The sequence below is a fragment of the Vulpes vulpes genome, chromosome 15 (assembly GCF_048418805.1).
Source record: "Vulpes vulpes isolate BD-2025 chromosome 15, VulVul3, whole genome shotgun sequence".
Taxonomy (NCBI): domain Eukaryota; kingdom Metazoa; phylum Chordata; class Mammalia; order Carnivora; family Canidae; genus Vulpes; species Vulpes vulpes.
Genome location: NC_132794.1, coordinates 83309111 through 83322343, shown reverse-complemented (window position 1 = coordinate 83322343; position 13233 = coordinate 83309111). Strand labels below are relative to the sequence as shown.

The 13233-nt window shown below is 36.3% G+C and overlaps 1 non-coding gene across 1 annotated transcript; it reads right to left on the bottom strand.

Moving 5' to 3' along the window:
• Positions 1-2761: 2761 nt before the first annotated feature.
• LOC112918319 (U6 spliceosomal RNA) lies at positions 2762-2868 on the bottom strand. The gene has a single exon (XR_003234667.1). It is a non-coding gene; the product is annotated as a U6 spliceosomal RNA (small nuclear RNA).
• Positions 2869-13233: the final 10365 nt, after the last annotated feature.

Genomic DNA, 13233 nt, shown 5'->3' with positions numbered 1-13233 from the left:
TTATTTAAACAAACAAGTGTGTCTGGATTTGGCTCAAGGCCCCAAACCCTTGGTCTGTAAAATCCCTACACGTCTTTTGAAGTTGTCCCAAATATATGTATACACATCATAGAGTTCAACACAGATACATGTAATTTGATTTCCAAAGGAGGAAACAAAATGCATTCAATTAATCAGTTTTCAGAGAACTTGGATAAGTTTTCTTTCCATCCTACTTATGTCTCCATTGAAGCTGCCAGTTTAATGAGCCTGGGTACCATCTCCAGTAGGATTCCTTCCTGAGGCTGCCAGCAGAGGGCAAAAGCAGACTTTTTATTCATCTGTTTTATTTTAGCAAATTCACACTGGCCTGGATTTGGAGCTAAATGATTGGGTAATGAAGGCACCCAGAAATGACATGGAAATGGCATACATGATAGAATCAGTAGAAAAGAACATTTAAACACTTATTATAACTGTATTCCATCTGTTGAAAAAAATAGAGGGAATACTGGGATCCCTGAGTGGCTCAGCGGGTTTAGCGCCTGCCTTCGGCCCGGGGAGTGATGCTGGAGACCCAGGATTGAGTCCCATGTCGGGCTCCCTGCATGGAGCCTGCATCTCCCTCTGCCTGTGTCTCTGCCTCTCTCGTTCTCTGTGTCTCTCATGAATAAATAAATAAAATCTTAAAAAAAATATAGAGGGAATGCTGAACATAAGTAGAGAAACGAAGGATATAAAAGATGCCCAAATCAAGATTTTAGAAGTGAAAATGATCATCGCTGGGCAAAAAAAAAATGCACCAGGTAGTAATAATGGTACATCAAACATAAATTAGTGGACCTGAGCCCACAGCAATAGACATATCTAAATGAAACACAGAGAGAGATTAGTAAAATTGAGAAAATGAGTGAGCTATTGGACAAGATAAAGCAGCCAAATATTTGTGTAATTATAGTCTCTGAAGGAAGGAAGACAGAAAAGTATTTGAAGACATAATGGCTGAAAATGTTCCACATTTGATGAAACAATAAACCCTTATATCCAAGAAACTCAACAAACCCCAAGTACAAGAAACAGGAAGAAAAATACAGTAAAAGTTAGAGCCATATTGCTTAAGACCAGCGATAAGGGAAAAAAAATCTCAAAAGCAGTAAGAGATTTAAAAAAGACACATATACAGAGGAACAAAAATAAGGATGCCAACACACTTCTTGTTAAAAAATGCATGCAATAAAACAATGAAGCAATACCAGCAAGTGCTACAAGAAGAAAAGCTTTAAAAGTACAGTTCTTTGTTCACTGGAAATATCTGCAGTGAAGGTAAAATAACTTTTTAAACACACGAAAGCTGAAGATTTTATCACTAAAAGACCTGCATTATAAAAGATGTTAAAAGTAATTCTTTACGCAGAAGAGAAATGATATCAGCTTGAAACCTGGATCTGCAAAAAAGGAATGAAAAACACTGGAAATAACTATATTAGTAAATGAAAAGACTATTATTAATATTTAAAATATTAAATAATCTGTTTAAAAATAAAATAATAACAATGTATTGTGGAGTTTGCAACACATGAAGAAATAAAATGTAAGACAATAAGCACAAAGACTGAGAGAGGAAAAAGTATACTGTTATAAAGTTCTTATACTACACATAAAATAGTATAATATCACTTAAAGATAGACTTAATAAGTCAAATATTTATCTTATAAGTCCTAAAACAACTACTGAAAATTCAACAAAGAGTTATAGCTAGTAAGTTAAGAAAAGAGTTCTCAAATTATAGTTCTCAAATATGCAAATAATCTAAAAGGAAGATAAGAAAAGAAGAAAAAGGCCCAAAAAACGCAGAGGACAAATAACAAGATGGTGGTTTTTAACTCATCTATAGTAATGATCACATTAAATGTAAATGGCTTTGGGGCACCTGGGTGGCTCAGTGGTTGAGCATCTGCCTTCAGCTCAGGGCATGATCCTGGGATGATGGAGTCCCACATCAGTCTCCCTGCTGAGAGCCTGCTTCTCCCTCTGCCTAGATCTCTGCCTCTGTCATGAATAAATGAAAAATCTTTTAAAAAAATGTAAATGTTCTCAATACCCCAGTTAAAAATCAAAGATTATCAGACTGTATAAGAAAGCAAAACTTAGGGATCCCTGGGTGGCGCAGCGGTTTGGCGCCTGCCTTTGGCCCGGGGTGCGATCCTGGAGACCCGGGATCGAGTCCCACGTCGGGCTCCCGGTGCATGGAGCCTGCTTCTCCCTCTGCCTGTGTCTCTGCCTCTCTCTCTCTCTGTGTGTGACTATCATAAATAAAAAAAAAAATTAAAAAAAAAAAAAGAAAGCAAAACTTAACCATATGCTTGTAGAAAGCCACTTTATTTTTTAATTTATTTATAATTTTTTAAAATTTTATTTAAATTCAATTTGCCAACATAAAGTATAACACCCAGTGCTCATCTTATTATATGCCTTCCTTAAGGCCGGTCACCCAGTTACCCTATCCCCTCACCCACCTCCCCTTCTGCAATTCATTGTTTGTTTCCCAGAGTTAGGAGTCTCTATGGTTTGCCTTTCTAATTTTTCACCATTCAGTTTGGTGAAACTGAATGAGTTTTTGGTCCCTTTCACTATTTCTTATATTCCATATATGAATGAAACCTAATGATAATTGTCTTTCTCTGATTGACTTATTTCACTCAGCATAATAACCTCGAGTTTTATCCATGTCGATGTAAGTGGTAGGTTTTCATCCTTTCTGATAGCTGAGTAATATTTCATAAAAATATGGAACACTTCACGAATTTGTGTGTCATCCTTGTTCAGGGGCCATGCTAATCTTCTCTGTATTATTCCAATTTTAGTACATGTGTTGCCTAAATGAACACAAGAAACCCACTTTAAATATAAACACTTGAATGATAAAAGGATGTTTAATTCCAGCATTAATAAAAAGAAAGTTGAAGTGGTTATATTTGTATCCAGCAGAGAAGATTTTTAGGGCAAAATATATTACCAGGGATAAGAATGTCTTTTCATAATGACAAAGAGGTCAACTTATCAAGGGGCATGATATGCTTAAGAACCTGGTAACAGGGATACCTGGGTGGCTCGGCAGTTGAGCATCTGCCTTCTGCTCAGGGCGTGATCCTGGAGTTCTGGGATCAAGTCCCACACTGGGCTCCCTGCATGAAGCCTGCTTCTCCCTCTGCCTGTGTCTTATCCTCTCTCTGTGTGTCTCTCATGAGTAAATAATTAAAATCTTAAATAAAAAAAAAAAGAACCTGGTAACAGAAGTTCAAAATCCATAAAGCAAAAATTAAATTCTGGCCAGTATAGTAAGCCAATAATAATACATAAAAGGAATCCAGATTGGAAACAAAAAATAAAATTTTGTTCACAGAGGACATTACTGTCTGTACAAAATCCAATGGAATATACAAAAATGCTACTAGAATTAATAAGTGAGTTTAGCAAGATCAACATGCAAAAGTCAACTGTATTTCTATATACTGGCAACAAACAATTGAAAATTGAAAGGATAAAGCAATACCATTCACAGTAGCATAAAAATATAAAAATGTCTGGCAAAAGATAGGCAAGACCTATAAAATAAAAAATGCAAAATATCTTGAGATAAATTAAAGAAGAACTAAATAAGTTGAGAGATATATCATGAAGTTGGAATATTCAATATTGATAAGGATTCAATTCTTCCTAAATTGATCCAGAGATTCAGTGTAATTGAAATAAGCATCTCAGCAGGGTTTTTTTTGGCACAAAATGACAAGCTGTGTATGGATGGGTGAGTCTGCCTTTGAAAAGTGGGGAGATTAGAAAGGAATGGGGAAAACATTTGGGGAATGTTAGAAAGGAATGGGGAAAACAAAAGGGCGTGAGGAAACACTTGGAGGGTGATGGATGTATACAGTATCCTGATCATTGTGATAGTCTTACAGATTTAATCATTTATCAAATTATACACTTTGAACGTGTATAGTTTGTTATATGTCAATTATACCTCAATAAAACTTTAAAAAATGTCATAGTATTTGGAGAAGTACTAGACCTTTGTTTTTGTTTTCTTTTTTTTTTTAAGTTTCTTTTTTTTAAAGATTTTTTATTTTTTAAGATTATTTATTTATTCATGAGAGATACAGAGAGAGAGAGAGAGAGAGGAAGAGACACAAGCAGAGGGAGAAGCAGGCTCCATGCAGGGACATGGGACTCAAACCCCGGTCTCCAGGATCATGCCCTGGGCTGAAGGTGGCATTAAACCGCTGAGCCACTGGGGCTGCCCAGTACTAGACCTTTGTAAGTGTTAGGAGAAGAGTCATTGTGATCAATTCTTTTTATTGAATCTATAAACTCTCAATTTTAGGATTTGATTTAGACTGCAGTAATTTTCAACTCAGTACAGACCCTTAGGATGGAATGATGTAGTTAATCTCCATTGTCTATATCTGCCCAATGTCCCTTATTCCTTTTTTGTTACAGTGTCCTCTCCTTTGGAGAATCTTTTTCTTTGTGGTTACCCATTCATGAGGTTGGTAATACTGCCAGTCACATTTTCTTAGCCATAGGGGTTATGTCAACCAAAGCTAGCCACTTGTAGTGCCCTATCACTTTTCATGGTCAGTGTTCGGTGAGGTTGATACAAGACTCACGCAACCAAAACTCATCCCTAGGAGATTTAAATATAAACTTGAATGTGGATAGACAGAGATATAAAGGCATACTGATGAAAGAAGGCCTCCCTTGCTTCTCAGGTCAATAGCTTGATTTTATAATCCAAATTTTAACTATGGATAGTTGTATGGAGAAACTATGAGGACATTAGGAAATAACTTATACATTCACTTATCTCATTGTATATATATTTTATTGCATCTTTACTATGTGTCAGTTACTGGTCTAGGTGTTGGGAGTACAGCGGTGAACAAGCGGGGAGCAGCATACTTGATGATGAATAAAGAAAGGAAACGTCTAAGTGACATTGAGATCTTATATCTAGTCCTATTTGAGATCACATCCATTTTGCTTTTCCCAGTCACATAAAGTCATGAGATTTTTTCTTTTGCTAAAGACTGAATTTTGTTTCTGTTTCTTGCATGTTACAGACTGACCAATATAGAGGGTGGGAAAGTACCCTGGCAAGAGTATAAAAAGGGCACATGTAGTTGGAAATGGTATGTTAAGTATATACCCTTTTCTTGTAATACAAAACACAGAAAGTGGAGTTAAAAAAAAAAAAAAGATCTCAGCTAGTGGAGATACACATAATGGGGTGAGAGCCTAATGTAAACCGTTGTCTTTATTTTTTGTTTTCAGACATAGTATTACTAGTTATCATTTTTAAAGCACCTAGATCTTTCAAATATTTTCAAACATTATATCTCTTTCAATCCTCAAAACAAGGGATGCCTGGGTGGCTCAGAGGTTGAGTGTCTACCTTTGGCTCAGGGCATGATCCCGGAGTACTGGGATTGAGTCCCGCATCGGGTTCCCTGGATGGAGCCTGCTTCTCCCTCTGCCTAGTCTCTGTCTCTGTGTGTGTGTGTGTCTCATGAATAAATAAATAAAATCTTTTAAAAAATCCTCAAAACCATACTTCAAGGTAGGTAGTAATCATTGGTAGTAATCTTGAAGGGGTCAAATAAATAGCACCTCTCTTCTTCACCTCAGTTCGAAATAACCTGAGAAATAAGAAAAAAAAGAAGATAGAAGACAAACATCACTTTTTTTTGTAAAAGACTAAGTCAGATGATTTTAGATTAGTAGGAGGCACAAATGCCTCCTTTACTGAACCCATCTAGTAAATTGTATGCTGAACCAATGCAGACCTCCCAACATGGAAGCTGTCCAAAAAAGACTTCCTGCAGAGAAGAGTTCACTCCCAAGAAGGAAAATGGAGAATCCGAGCCATTTATTTTTTACCAAGTTTACTCAGATGGGTCAGTCACTTCACCTCCCCTGAGATGGAGTGATTAAAGAGTTAGAGAAAGGCCAGAAACACATTGTCACTTGAGCTCCCCCAAGTAGGAGGAAAACTTTAAAACTGGGGAGGTGTTTCTTAAACATAATTCAGTTTACACACGAGGAAAATGAGGCTCAGAAATGCTGAATAGTTTGGCTAAGAGCATACATTTAATAAGTGGCAGGACCAGAAATCAAGGTCCAGTTGACAACCAAGTCCATTTCTTTCCACTACCCTCTGTCTCTTTGTTGTACTTTAAAATGTGTGCAATTCCACTGCTAGGAATTTAGCCATATACCACCATACATGCACAAAGATTTCTCTAGGACATTTGCTGCAGGGTTTTTCAGTGGAAAAAAAGTAAAAGCAACTCAAATGTCCTTCAATAGGAGAATCATTAAATGAATTATGGCACATCCACAGAGTAGAATGCTTTATGGCAATTTTTTAAAAACAAGGGCAATCCTCCCTGTATTAAAAGGGGGGGAATATCCAAGATAAATTGTAAAAACAAAACAAAAACAAAAACAAAAACAAAAAAAAACAAATTCATTACAACATTGTGCATAGCATGTTCCTTTTTGGGCAAATTTCAAAATTTCAAATGTATATATTTACCTATACACAAAACATTTCCATAGGAATGTAAAAGAAAATAATGGCTGGTACTAGGTACTGGAAGGAGTGATAGTCATGGTGTATTTGTTTCTACTTGAAACATTTTTTATAGGTATATTTCTTCTTTCTTCTTCCTTTTTAAAAATTTTTAATTTTCTTCTTTCTTTTTTTGAGATATATTTCATATACCATAAACTTCACACATTTACAGTGTACAATTCAGTTGGTTTTAGTATATCTGCAGGGTTGTGAAGCCATTATACTTATTTAATGTTAATTTCAGAAAGTTTTCATCACCCCAAGAAGGGCATACCATTAGCACTCACTCCATACTCCCTCATATCCCCAACTCTGGCAACAACTGATCTACTTTCTGTCTGTAAGAATTTTTATATTTTATAGACATTTTATATAAATAGAATTATAAAGTATGTGGGTTTTCATGTCTGGCTTCTTTCACTTAGTGTAATGTTTTCAAGTTCATCCACATTGTAGTATTATCAATATTTCATTTCCTTTTGTAGGTGAATAATATTCCTTTATTATGTGTATGTGTATATACCACAATTTATTTATGTATTCATCAGTAGATGGATGTTTGAGTTGTTTCCATTCCTTATCTATCATAAATAATGCTGCTATGAACATCTGTGCACAAGTTTTGTGTGGACATATATTTCTAATTCTCTTGAGCATATCTAGGGATGGAATTGCTGGGTCATGTGATAACTCCATGTCAAACTTTTTGAGGAACTGCCAAACTGTTTTCTGAAGGAGGTGACCCATTTTATATTCTCCTTCATTTTTACAGGATCATCTTGTTGGGTATAGAATTCTTGGTTGACGGTCTTTTTCAGCACCTTGACAATATCATGTGACTGCCTCTGACCTCCATGGTTTCTGATGAGAAATTAGTTTCTAATATTATTGAGGTTCTCCTGTATAAATTGAGTCACTTCCCTCTTGCTGCCTTTAATATTTTCTTGTCTTTTGACAGTTTGATTATAATATGTCTATATACAGATCTCTGTGAGTTTATCCTACTTGTAATATGTTTAGCTTCTTAGATATATGGATTAATATTTTTCCATTGAATTTAGGAAACATTTCAAATATTGTTCCAGTCCCTTTATTTCTCTTCTCTCCTTCTGGCACTTTATTAAATATTTGATGTTATGCCTGATGCTGTCACATAGATCTCTGAGACTCTTGTGTGTGTATGTGTTTTTCTTTTATTCTTTTCTTTATGTTCCTCAGACTGTATCATCTGAATAATCCAATTTTCAAGGTTGCTGATTCTTTATCGTAACAGCTCAAATTTGTTAAGCCTATCTAACCAATTTTTCATTTCAGGTATTGTACTTTTCAATGCCAGGATATCTATGTGTTTCTTTTTAATAATTTCTATATCTTTAGTGTTATCTATTTCTATTGATATTTAGTAAGACATCCTTCTCATGCTTTCCTTTAGCTCTTCAAACATAATTTCATTTACTTTTTTGGACATATTTTTAATAGCTGATTTAGATATTTTGTCTACAGGTACCAGTATCTAAGCTTATTTAGCAACACTTTGTGTTGAATGAATTTTTTTCTCTCTGTGTATGGTCCAAACTTTCTTATTTCTGTGTATGCCTGATAAGTTTGCTGCTTAAAACTGGACATTTAAAATAATATAATATGGCAACACCTGAGATCACATTTTATCCTTCCCTAGGGTTTGTTGTTGTAGTTGTTTGCTTGTATAGTAACTTTCCTGAATAAATCTTGTAAAGTCTGTATTTTTTGTCATCTTTAGCCAGTGATATCTTCCCTTGGTTAGCTTATTAGGAGACTTATTCTCTCCCAATTTCTGATTAATTTCTTAATCAGAAATTTCTTTAAGTGTCTGGAAATAAGTCTCCCAATTTTTGCCAGTGGGGTCTGTGTGTGTTTTGAAGAATAATTTTAATGTTCAGACAAGTAATTTATAACTCTTCCTTAGTCTTTACTTCCTGCTTACAAAGAGTCTCAAGATCAGCTAGTGATGCAAGCTTAGGGTGGGGTCTTTTTATGTTTTTTCCTGGGCATATACACAGCGTTGGTATAAACACAACTTTACCCAGGTGCATGGCTTTCTTGATTCCTAAGAATGTGTAAGAGTTTTCAAAGGCCCCAATGGACATCTCATTCCCCATCTTTTCCCTTTAACTTTTTTGATCAGCTTCTTCTTAGCTCCAACTACTATTATTTTCTCTGGCAACTGTGTTGTTAAAGAACTGTGATGGATTTTTTTTTCAATAAACACTCTTAGGAAAAAAGATATTTGAAATGAGAGAGGTCTGAGTAAAATAAAATGTCAAATAAAGACAAGTCTTGCAACTGAGTATTTCTGGGGAACTACCAGACAGATCAAATAATGACAATTCTCTAAGAAAGGTGTTTTTGGGGAGCCAAACCCATTCTGACTCCTCCAGGAGTTGCCAAGCTGCTGATTTTCACTGTGTTTGAAGCAGCTCTTTCTCTTCAAGACTTCTAAGAGTTTTGCAGAGGAGAATGGCAATAGGACAAAATAAAACATCACAAATCTTACTGTTGTTACTGAGATGCAGCAGTTTATCTTGAAAGAACACTTTTTGTGTCGTTGCCAGTCTTTGGTTAATTTCTGGAGTTTTGAAAATGTTGATTGTGACAATTTTTGCCAGTGTTCTTGTTTCTTTTATGAAAGAGCAAAGTTTTGGATGTTCTTACCCTACCATTCCTGCTAAAGTTGTCTTTTGTAGTGTTTAAAATTTTTTTAAATCCATAAATGTATAGATTTTAAAATAAAAACAAATAGTACATCAAATAAAGCAAATAAAAATATAAAATTAACGTTGGCAAAGTTATAGGATCTTATAAATATTGTTTCTCTTTCTATGTATGTTGGGGGTAGAGAACAAAGTCTAATGTCTAAATGGGTGGTTGTGGACCCATGTGTCCCAAATATAGAGTTTTCAGCTGAAATATAGGATTCCCAGTAGAATTGACTTTCCCATAAACGCAAATAACATTTTAGTATAAGTATGACCCAAATATCAAATGGGATACAATTATACTAATATTTCATTAGTTATTAATCTATAATTCAAATACAACTGAGAATTCAGAGTTTTGTTTATTCTTGCTAAATCTTGCAATCCTACTCACAATCAATACAAGTTCTGGTACTTCAAGGAACAGAAAAGCCTTCCCAGTTCACATTGTAGGAGAGTTCTCAGAGCATGTTTCAGTTGTCAGCTAAAGCTATGGTGGAGTTAAGAGAGCCACTGATTGAACAGTGTGGCCTGAGGGCAGATGACTTTCCAGCTGTGGGGAAGGGGAGAAACAATGTGACTAGAGAGGAAGGAAGGGAGGGAGAGAGAGTGAGAGGATTACCTGGGAAGCTCTCACTTTCTATTTAAAAATTTTCTGTGCTCCTTGATTATCTTACAGGTAAGCATTCCTTTAAATTTTTTTAAATTAAAGTTAAAGTCTTTAATGACAAGACTTTACCCCGTTATTTTGCATTTTAATTTTTTAAAAAAATTAAAGTTTGCTTTGAAGTATACCATATGCAGAAAAGTGCACAAGTCACTAGTATACATCGCAATAAATTCTCATTAATGAATTCTTGAGTTTATTAAGTAAAACTACATTCATGTTTTAACCAGATTTGAGTTGGATCATCTAAACTTTGAAAGCTTTTTTTTTTTTTAAGCTTTTTTTTTTTTTTTTATTCATGAGAGACACACACACACACACACACACAGAGAGAGGCAGAGACACAGGCAGAGGGAGAAGCAGGCTCCACGCTGGGAGCCCGATGAATCCCGGGACTCCAGGATCACGTCCTGGACCAAAGGCAGACCTAAACCGCTGAGCCACCCAGGGATCCAGAAAGCTTTTTTCTTAAACCTTTCTTAGAATCCTTACTTCCTTTTACAGATCTAGCTGCCTCCCTAACCCCCAAGATTTCACTCATCTTATATCTGCAAACTGAAGTATACTCCTCCCCAACTATCATATATCAACTGTCAAATGCTGGTTTGAATGGTGATCTATCTTGATATGGATGTGGCCTGTCTCCTCAATTTTACTGTGATTTCCTTATTGTAAGAACCAAATGTGTTTATCTTTACATGCCCACTCCCTAGCTTTGTGCTCAACAGTTTACTGAGTTTTGAATGATAATGGTGATGACTGGCATTGATGCATAATATATAGAATTAACTCCTTAGGAAGTCCTTGGATTGTCCAAGCTTGATTCTAGTTGAGTCAAACAGAGAGAATTCTTCCTGAGTTCCTTTTAGCTCTAGGATTGTTTTCTATTTCAGTGGGATGTGAGGCAGAGCCATGGGTTTGAGTTCATACAATATTTCCTACATTGTTGCCAATGCCAGCCTCCCATTCCCGCAACCTCACATGGGAAGATTGTTTGTGATGAAGTAATAGGCAATTTTCAAACACTTGAAGCTTATTTAGAAAGCTTTGTATCCAGAGAACTAAAAGGGGCTGAGCAATTGAACCCTTGGATAATGAGGGTTCCAAATCTTGCTTGATTTAAAAAATATATATATATTGTTGACTTTAAAACATAACTGGAAAACCAGTACAATGCAATTTAAAAATATTTCAGTAAGTTTCCTTACCACAGCATCCCAGTTCCTTTAAAAGGTAAATAGCCCTAATAAAAATGCAGTAAGAGATTTTTGTCTTGAAACTTCTGAAATTTTGTCTTGAACTTTTAAGATGATCCGTGTTAGTTTTGTTTTATTTTCACAAAACTTTACCCCAGGTTTTATCCTATTCTTATTCTCAGACGCCTCATTCATTTCTGTGTCAAGACTATAAGAATTGTCTCCATGCCCCTCAGGTATTTTTGCATTTTTCTTTTGTTTTGTTAATTTTAAGTAGGCTCACCCTAGTGTGGAGCCCAGTGTGGGGTTTGAACTCAAGACCCTGAGATCAGGACCTGAGCTGAGATGGAGAGTCAGACACTTAGCTGACTGAGCCACCCAGGCACCCCGGTATTTTGCATTTTTATTTTTTTTTTAAGATTTTATTTAAATTTATTCATGAGAGAGATACACACACACACAGAGAGAGAGAGAGAGAGAGAGAGGCAGAAACACAGGCAGAGGGAGAAGCAGGCTCCATGCAGGGAGCCCGACATGGGACTCGATCCTGGGACCCCCAGGATCATGTCCCCGGCCAAAGGCAGGCGCTAAACCGCTGAGCCACCCAGGGATCCCCTATTTTGCATTTTTAAAAAATATTTTATTTATTTATTTGAGGGAAAGAGAGTGACAGAGCACCAGCATAAGGAGAGGGGCAGAGGGAGAAACGGACTCCCCACTGAGCAGGGAGCCCAATGTGGGGCTTGATCCCAGGACCCTGAGATCATGACCTGAGCCAAAGGCAGATACTTAACCAATTGAGCCATCCAGGTGCCCCAGTATTTTGCATTAATTGAAATCAGAGGTTTACCTCAACCCTGATTGTATAGAATATCTTCCTAGCTAAGAACTGGGGAAAAGCTCAGGAATGGGCCATTTTCAGCACATTAACACAAAAGTGATTTTTGTCGTTGTCCATAATCCATTGTATGCCCCAGAGACAATTTTCTTTCACAGGGCTCCTTATCTGGACACACCTTTCCAATCAGGTTTATTCCACAAATCAAGGAGACCTTTTGCTTCTAGTGATAAGGAAGAAAATTTTTCATAGAATTCTGTTGCTGGCTAAACGCCTCAACTCCAGCTGAATGGCTTTTCTATAGAAAAATCAACACTAGTTATATTTACCTGAACTTTTTTGAGAGCAACAATACTTTCCATCTATTCTGCACAACCTCAGGAGTCAGGCTGCCTGTGTCCAAGTACATCTCTGGAACTTAGCAACTCTTGTGATGAGTTTTTAAAATCTCTGTCTCCTCTATAAAATGGAGATTAGAACTGATTTCATAGAGGTGTGGTGAGGGTCAGAGGAATATTGGGGTGAAACAGCACGCTCTGAGGCACACAATGCAGTAGAAGCTCAGCAGATGGGAGCTATTGTTTTCATTGGCTTCTTGTTCAGAGAAATTCCATAGTTACAGAGAACTCTCACCAAGTCTTTTAAACTTCCATTTTTCGCAATTCTTATACGACTGTTTTGCCAAATAAATTGCAGTAATGTCTTTCCACTTGTATCCCACAAATAAGACCCTTCTCCATTTCTTGTAATCAAATATGGCAAAATATTTCCAGCAGAGAGCTAGGAAGAAGGGTTGGAAGGGAGTAAGACCAAAATAAACTAAACAACCTTTGTCTCCCTTCCAAGTATTTCTGGCAACTCAGGATGAGTGTTAATGCTAGTTAAACTGAGCGCATTCAGAGAGATACAGGGAAATGCTTATCTTCACACTGAGTTGAAATTTTCATCTCACTAGGGTAGATACACATTAAACCCTGTGACATTAGGGTGAGCTGCTGGTACTCTCCCAACATTTGCCTTCTTGTTAAAAGAGGCTGAGGAGTTAAGAAGCCTTTTTAAAAAAAATCTGCATAAATTCCAGGCAAGATACACCCTGTGGGTTAATAGAAATAATACTCTGAGTCAGGGGGCAGAGAGCAAGTCTTTGTATGACCACAGAAGTTAAATGTACCAATGAATATCA